The sequence below is a fragment of the Triticum dicoccoides genome, chromosome 3A (genome assembly GCF_002162155.2).
Source record: "Triticum dicoccoides isolate Atlit2015 ecotype Zavitan chromosome 3A, WEW_v2.0, whole genome shotgun sequence".
Classification (NCBI taxonomy): Eukaryota; Viridiplantae; Streptophyta; class Magnoliopsida; order Poales; family Poaceae; genus Triticum; species Triticum dicoccoides.
Genome location: NC_041384.1, coordinates 327,594,914 through 327,605,064, shown reverse-complemented (window position 1 = coordinate 327,605,064; position 10,151 = coordinate 327,594,914). Strand labels below are relative to the sequence as shown.

The 10,151-nt window shown below is 41.8% G+C and overlaps 1 pseudogene; it reads left to right on the top strand.

The window, feature by feature from the left end:
• Positions 1 to 6,454: 6,454 nt before the first annotated feature.
• LOC119271555 lies at positions 6,455 to 9,044 on the top strand (annotated as a pseudogene).
• Positions 9,045 to 10,151: the final 1,107 nt, after the last annotated feature.

The following is a 10,151-nucleotide window of genomic DNA, read 5'->3' as shown; positions in this document are numbered from 1 at the left end:
ATGTTAAAAGTGAGACTAACCCCAAAATCTGCAGGCAGCTCAAGTTTATATGCATTATCATTTATTTTCTCTAACACCTTAAAGGGACCATCAGCACGTGGCATTAACTTTGATTTGCGCAAATCAGGAAATCTATCCTTACGCAAATGTAACCAAACAAGATCTCCAGGTGCAAACACAACATGTTTTCTACCCTTATCTCCAGCAAGTTTATATTTAGCATTCATGCGCTCAATGTTTTCCTTAGTTAACTCATGCATTTTTAAAATCAATTCAGCACGTTGTTTAGCATCAAAATTAACCTTCTCCGAAGATGGAAGAGGCAACAAATCAATAGGTGCACGAGGTAGGAAACCATACACAACTTCAAAAGGGCACATCTTTGTAGTAGAATGCAATGAACGATTATAAGCAAATTCAATATGAGGCAAGCACTCCTCCCACATTTTCTTATTATTCTTCAAAACAGCCCTAAGCATAGTAGACAACGTTCTATTGACTACTTCAGTTTGTCCATCAGTTTGGGGGTGACAAGTAGTACTAAAAAGCAGTTTAGTCCCCAACTTAGCCCATAAACATCTCCAAAAGTGGCTAAGAAATTTAGTATCACGATCTGAAACAATAGTATTTGGCACACCATGCAAGCGAATAATTTCACGAAAGAACAAATCAGCAACATTAACAGCATCATCGCTTTTATGACATGGTATAAAGTGTGCCATTTTCGAGAATCTATCCACGACAACAAATATGCTATCCCTCCCCTTCTTTGTTCGAGGTAAACCTAAAACAAAGTCCATAGATATATCCTCCCAAGGAACACTAGGTACAGGCAAAGGCATATATAAACCATGAGGATTGAGTCGTGACTTAGCTTTTTGACATGTAGTGCATCGAGCAATAAAACGCTCAACATCCCGTCTCATCTTTGGCCAAAATAAATGTGTAGCAAGTACGTCCTCCATCTTCTTCACGCCAAAGTGTCCCATTAATCCTCCTCCATGCGCCTCCTGCAACAACAAAAGACGAACGGAGCTAGCTGGAATGCATAGCTTGTTAGCACGAAACACAAATCCATCGTTACCGACAAACTTGTTCCACATTCTTCCTTCTTTACAATTCTGCATTACATCTTTAAAATCAGCATCATGCACATATTGATCTTTGATGGTCTCCAAACCAAATATTTTGAAGTCAAGTTGTGAAAGCATAGTATAGCGACGAGACAATGCATCAGCAATAACATTTTCTTTTCCCTTCTTGTGTTTAATGACATAAGGGAAAGTCTCAATGAATTCAACCCATTTAGCATGTCTACGATTCAGTTTAGCTTGACTTTTAATATGTTTCAAAGATTCATGATCAGAATGTATAACAAATTCTTTGGGCCATAAATAATGTTGCCATGTTTCTAAAGTCCGAACAAGAGCATATAATTCTTTATCATAAGTAGAATAATTCAGACTAGGCCCACTCAATTTTTCAGAAAAGTATGCAACAGGTTTGCCATCTTGTAATAACACACCTCCTAATCCAATTCCACTAGCATCACATTCAAGCTGAAAAGTCTTATTAAAATCAGGAAGTTGGAGTAAAGGAGCATGTGTCAACTTATCTTTCAATACCGTGAAGGCTTCTTCCTGTGCGGTACCCCAAACAAAAGGCACATCTTTCTTTGTAAGCTCGTTGAGAGGTGCAGCAATGGTGCTGAAATCTCTCACAAAACGCCTATAGAATCCAGCGAGGCCAAGAAAACTCCTCACTTGTGTGACCGTTTTGGGCTGCGGCCAACTCTCAATAGCTTCAATCTTGGCTTTGTCAACTTCAATTCCCTGTGGAGTAACAACATAGCCAAGAAAAGATACTCGGTCGGTGCAAAAGGTGCACTTCCCAAGGTTACCAAACAAACGTGCATCACGTAGAGCAATAAAAACAGCACGTAAATGTTCCAAATGTTCTTCCAAAGATCTGCTATAAATCAGTATATCATCAAAATAGACTACCATTACGAATATATACCTGAGGTCGACCTGCTGGTGGCGGTACAGGTGGCTGCACGTAGTGTTGATTTTGATCAACCTCATCCTCATAATCTCCCACATAATCATCCTCCTCCGCATCAGCAGCAGGAGCCACAGAAGTATCAACAGCAGCACCAACAGTTTGGCCAAACGCAAGAGGAACACGGCATGCTCGGCGGAGGTCTGCTTCGCGACGTGGAGGTATTCGTTGCTGTTGTTGTTGGAGAGGTGCGTTAGGTGCAGCGGGTGGTGGTGGTGGAAGACGCGCGAGCAATTCATTAAACTTGTTATCGAGCTTTGTTTCGAACGTCTTCTCAAGGCCAGTGATCTTCTCCATGGCCTCTTCAAAATTGTTCAGCACATCTTGCACCTGTTCAGTCATCATTTGCTGAAACTTATCATGAAGCTCCTTGTTCGATAAATTCTCCCAGTCAATCTCGTCGGCTTGTGATCCTGGCATGGTTAGCAGCAATAGAAACACACAAGAATATGATCCTACAGACTACGAACAAGTGGTGGTGGTGGGTGTCACAAATCCGTCAAGCAAATCTCAAATTCTTACCAGTTCTTACCCAGCAGCAGGCGGTGATCGGCAACCGTTGTAGTCAAAAACTCTCAAAGCTTGGATAGAGCGATTACCAGGGAGAGTCAAACGCACGACGTAGATGTATATGGATGATAGAGGCAAAGGTGTCCCGTCTTTCGATGAGATGGTGGATTTCACTTTGGTGGAAGTCGACTTTGACGATCCGACTACGAACGTGCGAGGACGTCGCGCCTTAGCAATCGCTAAACCAACTCCGAGAGGTTATTGACCACGCCGGAGCACGATCAACCTGACCACGAGGGTCTGTTTCCTGCGAGCAAACGAAGAACAAGCAAGAAACTAAGATTGCAATCTGGATATTGCGAATATAAGATGAAAGCTTTATTGATCAAGGTGGGGTTCTGTGACGCCTTTGTCTGGTCGTTGAACACAAACGAAGTACGCGAAGTTGCAGCGATGGCGAACTTTTAATCTAAACAAAACCCAAAGTCTAAACGATGCCCTAAGGGCTGTATATATGGAGGAAGAGGGGGGAATTTCGTGGCCCTTGGTGGAGGAGTCCGAAATCAACCCTATCTCTTGTTTCCCCACACATACGGACTCTAAAAATAGCCTATACTTATGTATTTCGAAATTACATGGGCCTGGCCCAATAATAAGGTGACGCAGCACCTAAAATAGCCTCGGGACGAAATTTATGAAGTGGCATCTTGTATATTTCGTCCAAGGCTTCATGCACCCATTATGGTGGCTTCAAAGTCCTGAAATCATCACTTGTAACTCCGTTCTTGTTCCCCTTGCGCATGCCATCATCTCCATGCTTGTTCTTGCTCCAATGTTCATCCTTCTCCAAGCTAGGCCCTTCATTTGTAAGCAAAACAAATGTATCCAATTTAGGCAGCATCATATTCTCATAAACATTAGAATCATTACCAAGAAACGAAAGTACCTGGTAATTTAGTTGGCGTGCACGAGCTCTAGTAATTGGTCCAGTATGTATAGCAGCAGGGGCTGTGGGTGTAACAATTGTATTGATGTCCTCATCAGTGCACCTCTCGTGACGGTTGTGGTATTTGCAAAGGTGGTGGCACGTCTCCCGCGATCGACAAAGCCCATGAATTGACTCTGGATCCTGTCATGATTAGTAGAACAAGAAACAAAACCCAAAAATAATGTTCCTATAACTACTAGGATGTGGTGGTAAAACGCTCACAGTAAAGCAAATATCAATGTCTTACAAGTTCTTACCATGCAGCAGGCGGTGATCGGCAACCAGCGGTGTCAAGTAACTCCGAATATTGAGTAAAGCGATTGCCAGGGGAGCGTACGTATACACGGTGTAGAAATATGTGGAGCTGGGTTGGCTATATATGGTAGCAAAAGATTAGCAATAATCAATTCAAAGATGCAATGTTGAATAAACGCTCAACGATGGTACTGTGCTGGTCCTAGGCTAGACCGGACTAGAGACGCGAGCCTAGAACACTAATGAGGTCACGTCGTACCACAACTAGCATCAATGAAGGATACTAAGTAGCTCTGGACAGCAAGATATAAGTGAAGATCACAACGGCAGTAAAGATAATGAGGTGAAACAACAGCCAAGCAGGATATATCAACAACTTTGTCTCCAACTTTCCTCTGAAAAAGTTTGTGCCGATTTTTTTGTTTTTTTTCTTCTTTTTTTTTCCTCACACTTTTTTTTCTTTCTCTCCTTTTTTTCTCTCTGACTTTTTTTTCTCCTTTTTTTCTCCTTTTTTTCTCCTTTTTTTCTCTCTTTTTTTCTCCCTCTTTCCAAAACAAACTAGATAAGATGCAGATTGGATCAAGTGAAGATGTGAACGATCTCAACTATTATTATGACAATGAATGGTGGGTAGCACGTGGTGGAAATTGATGGATGGGTGGTGGACAGCGGAAGAGATAATGATGCAGCGGTGGCGTGACTAATGTGAACAGAACTCGAAACTCTAAACGAACTAGACACTAAGACCAGCAACTCGACACGACGATGCAACCGATAATTCAACTATGCAAGCAATGAAAAGAAAATTGCAAAGGCTCAGACTGGCTTGGACCAAGGATGAATAGATCTAACTCTTTTTTGTGGCTTTTTCTTGGACAATAGGTAAGAAAATAAATCTAATCTAGGAAAACTGGAAATTCTCACCGAGCAACCTGAAAACTGATACCACTTGATAGAGGCGAGGGTCCCGATCTTTCGATGAGATGATGGATATCGCTTTGGTGGAAGTCGACTTTGACGATCCGACTACGAACGTGCGAGGACGTCGCGCCTTAGCAATCGCTAAACCAACTCCGAGAGGTTATTGACCACGCCGGAGCACGATCAACCTGACCACGAGGGTCTGTTTCCTGCGAGCAAACGAAGAACAAGCAAGAAACTAAGATTGCAATCTGGATATTGCGAATATAAGATGAAAGCTTTATTGATCAAGGTGGGGTTCTGTGACGCCTTTGTCTGGTCGTTGAACACAAATGAAGTACGCGAAGTTGCAGCTATGGCGAACTTTTAATCTAAACAAAACCCAAAGTCTAAATGATGCCCTAAGGGCTGTATATATGGAGGAAGAGGGGGGGAATTTCGTGGCCCTTGGTGGAGGGGTCCGAAATCAACCCTATCTCTTGTTTCCCCACACACACGGACTCTAAAAATAGCCTATACTTATGTATTTCGAAATTACATGGGCCTGGCCCAATAATAAGGTGACGCAGCACCTAAAATAGCCTCGGGACGAAATTTATGAAGTAGCATCTTGTATATTTCGTCCAAGGCTTCATGCACCCATTATGGTGGCTTCAAAGTCCTGAAATCATCACTTGTAACTCCGTTCTTGTTTCCCTTGCGCATGCCATCATCTCCATGCTTGTTCTTGCTCCAATGTTCATCCTTCTCCAAGCTAGGCCCTTCATTTGTAAGCAAAACAAATGTATCCAATTTAGGCAGCATCATATTCTCATGAACATTAGAATCATTACCAAGAAACGAAAGTACCTGGTAATTTAGTTGGCGTGCACGAGCTCTAGTAATTGGTCCAGTATGTATAGCAGCAGGGGCTGTGGGTGTAACAATTGTATTGATGTCCTCATCACCACTTGGGCCCATGAGCCTTGTACGACCTAGGGTTAGTTTTAGGCTGCCTTGGGACGTCCTCCCACCTCCTTGGCCGCCACCCCTTGCTCCTATATAAGTAGATCCATCTAGTAGCTTTTTCCTGGGGATTTGTTTAGTTAAAAGTTAGCCATTGCAACTTCATGTACTTCGTTTGTGTCCAACGACCAGACCAAGACCGCTTACGGATCCCCACCATTATCAATACTTCATATATATTCACAATATTTAGATTGCTTTATCATATTCTTGCTCGTTCTTCGATTGCTTGCAGGAATAGACCTTCGTGGTCAGGCTGATCATGCTTCCAGCATCGTTAGTAACCTCAGGAGATTGGTTTAGCGATTGCTAAGGCACAACATCGTGCACGTTTGTAGTTGGATCGTCAAAGTCGTCTCCACCAAATCGATAGTTATCATCTCATCGAAAGATACTTCATATATATTCACAATATTTAGATTGCTTTATCATATTCTTGCTCGTTCTTCGATTGCTTGCAGGAATAGACCTTCGTGGTCAGGCTGATCATGCTTCCAGCATCGTCAGTAACCTCAGGAGATTGGTTTAGCGATTGCTAAGGCGCAACGTCGTGCACGTTTGTAGTCGGATCGTCAAAGTCGTCTCCACCAAATCGATAGTTATCATCTCATCGAAAGATCGGGACCCTCGCCTCTATCAGATATCCCTGAAACAGCTAAGCTCCAAACGAGGTGCAACCATTTTTCCGCAATAATTTGAAGAAATCCTATTTAGTCATGTACATGGATACTTACCTCATGCGAAAATAGGTATTGCTTGGAAGATGATATCATAGAGGAAACAGGGCCAGAAGCCCACTTGCAAGGAACAATTCAAGAACAAATGCTCTATAATAGAAAGACACTAAGAGAAATAACTGAAATTGCATATGAATCTGAAAAACAGGTATTTATGATTAACTTTTAAATTCTTTTTCATATGTTTTATGTGCTAATTTAACCTATGATGGATAGGAAAAGTTCTATACTGCAGAAGCAACCATTAAGTCAATTGATACATCAGATGAGTGGTATTACATAGGATGCGGCAAATGTAACAAAAAACTACAAAAAGAAGGGAATCATTTCTACTATCCAAAATGTGAGAAAGAACCTGAGAAGATATGTCCAAGGTAAATTCGATAATATCTCATGTTTTAGGTAGTAATTTATCCTCCACTTACCAGATGTGTCATTTTGTTACTAGGTACAAACTTAAGCTAGAGATATGTGATCATACTGCAACAACAACTTGCACCATGTTTGAGACAGAAGAAAAAAACTGATTAAGCAATCTACAAGATTCTTGATAGATAGGGATGACTGTGATATCCATGAGCAGGCAGAAAATTTTCAGAAAATATGTGGGCAGAGATTGATTTTTCAGTTCAGACTGAATGACTATAATTTCAAGTAAGGTTACCAAGATTACACTATTCATAGAATATTTTTATGGACTCTGAAGAAGATTCATCAGTACAACACGTTAATGCTGAACATGTATCGTCTATTTGTACTACGATGCTCCATAACATTTTGTATATGTGCATGCCATATTTTATAATGAATGTTTATGGAAACTAACTCAATTTGTCATGTTTTTGTAGAACACTACGAAGGGCACTAAAAAGTCTAGGACTAGGAACACATGTCGTGTTGTACATTCTGATGAAGAATCAGAAGAGGATAGCCAGGAGAAAGATGAATGCAAATTGAAGGAATCTACCCCCAAAAGAAAGCGTGCAATAAGCATTACTGAAGACGAAGATTCCGAAAAAGATGGAACTGAGAATTATTCAAAGACCAGCATAAGGCTTACTGGTGTTGATAAGGGATCTAAGAAGAAAGGAATTCAGAATGATAACCATGTAAGTTTCTTGATGCATTTTCATGTTCTTTCATAGTTGTTGTACACCTCTCTAACTGGTATAAATGTTCGCAGGAGCAAGTGAACAAATTATCACTTTCAAAAACTATAAAGCAAGAATCAGAGGATGATGAACTCACTATTGACCAGACTAAAAGGGGTAGGAGACGGAGCACAGGTCGTGCTTCACATCTTGACGATGAATCAAAAGCTGAAGGTAGTCAGGAAATAAACAAGTCCAAGTCTATGGAATCAAGCCCCAAGAGGAAGCGTGTTGTACGCAAATGCGCCGGTGTTGATCAGGAGCACAATGATTCAAGGCTGATGAGGACATCAATACCATTGTTACACCCACAGCCCCTACTGCTACATATACGGGACCAATTACTAGAGCTCGCGCACGCCAATTAAATTATCAGGTACTTTCGTTTCTTGGTAATGATTCTAATGTTCATGAGAATATGATGCTGCCTAAATTGGATACATTTGTTTTGCTTACAAATGAAGGGCCTAGCTTGGAGAAGGATGAACATAGGAGCAAGAACAAGCATGGACATGATGCCATGCGCAAGGGGAACAAGAACGGAGTTACAAGTGATGATTTCAGGACTTTGAAGCCACCATAATGGGTGCATGAAGCCTTGGACGAAATATACAAGATGCCACTTCATAAATTTCGTCCCGAGGCTATTATAGGTGCTGTGTCACCTTTTTATTGGGCCAGGCCCATGTAATTTCGAAATACATAAGTATAGGCTATTTTTAGAGTCCGTATGTGTGGGGAAACAAGAGATAGGGTTGATTTCGGACCCCTCCACCAAGGGCCACGAAATTCCCCTCTCTTCCTCCATATATACAGCCCTTAGGGCACCGTTTAGACTTTGGGGTTTTGTTTAGATTAAAGTTCGCCATAGCTGCAACTTCGCGTACTTCGTTTGTGTTCAACGACCAGACAAAGGCGTCACAGAACCCCACCTTGATCAATAAAGCTTTCATCTTATATTCGCAATATCCAGATTGCAATCTTAGTTTCTTGCTTGTTCTTCGTTTGCTCGCAGGAAACAGACCCTCGTGGTCAGGTTGATCATGCTCCGGCGTGGTCAATAACCTCTCGGAGTTGGTTTAGCGATTGCTAAGGCGCGACGTCCTCGCACGTTCGTAGTCGGATCGTCAAAGTCGACTTCCACCAAAGCGATATCCATCATCTCATCGAAAGACGGGACACCTTTGCCTCTATCAAAGGCCTAGGACAAGGCTTAGTTGTGTCGATAAAAAATCACTGAGCAAAGGCATTCAAAAGTCTGGTGTATTAAGGACTCGAAAGACAAGTCGCTAATTAGTGGAGATCTGTTAATTTAGGATGTAGTACAATAGATGGGAGCATCACATTTGTACTTTATGTGAACTTCGTCATTGTTTAAGATATTTTTAATAAACGTAAAGGCATACCTTTGTGTTAGTAAGTTATTATTCTCTCTATTATTCAGAAGTAAATGTTTGGTGTAATTCTGAATAGTCTAAAACAATTCAATCTTGGTTACCTTAATTGCTTGCTATATGAAGAAAGCATGACAGCTAAAAGAACAATTGTGTGGCTCATGGTTGAGTCCATATTTGATTCTGTTGTAGCATTTGATCGCCAGCATCAGGAACTGGTTTCTCTCCGTAAGTGCATCCCTTTTAATTAGAAACAGCTGATTTCTCTCTGTAAGTGCATCCCTTTTAATTAGAAACAGCAGTAGAGTTTCTCCATCCCGTTCGCCAAATTTGTACTAGGTGCCAACTCTGGTAGGAATTGATCAGGGTGATCTCTTCATATGTGCTAGCCTCCCCAAGCTAGCCGGTGGAGGAATTGATCAGCTACCCTTTTTTACATGGATCAGATAGCTTTTTGGTATGACTAACCTCCCTACAGAATCAATCAATTTGTTTGCTTTGCTGGCTTGGTTGGGCAAAGGAGGTCCTGAGTGCAAATTCAGTGATTTCCCGAAGTCAGTTTTCAGCTTGACATGTGTTGCGTATATAGAGATTTCCCAAACACTAAGCCTGGGGCATAACCAATTCTACCTGTCACCCTAGCGTACATACAGATTTCTCATACACTAAGCCTGGGGCATAACCCATTCTACCTGTCTCCCTAGCTCTGACGTACATGCTCCAGTCCGCACTGCATTCCGTCTTGCCATCTAGCCCTATCATGCGTGGTCGACCATGACTCAAGTTTAGATTGGAACTAAATATTGGTTTTTCCATGAAGACATGTAGATAGTTCTGGATGGTTAAACACACGGATAGAAATTTGAATGAAATACATAGACTATACATGTACGGATGGTTAAACACACGGATATGATAGAGGCGAGGGTCCCGATGTTTCGATGAGATTGATATAGGCAAAGGTGTCCCGTCTTTCGATGAGATGATGGATATCGCTTTGGTGGCAGTTGACTTTGACGATCCGACTACGAACGTGCGAGGACGTCGCGCCTTAGCAATCGCTACACCAACTCCGAGAGGTTATTGACCACGCCGGAGCACGATCAACCTGACCACGAGGGTCTGTTTC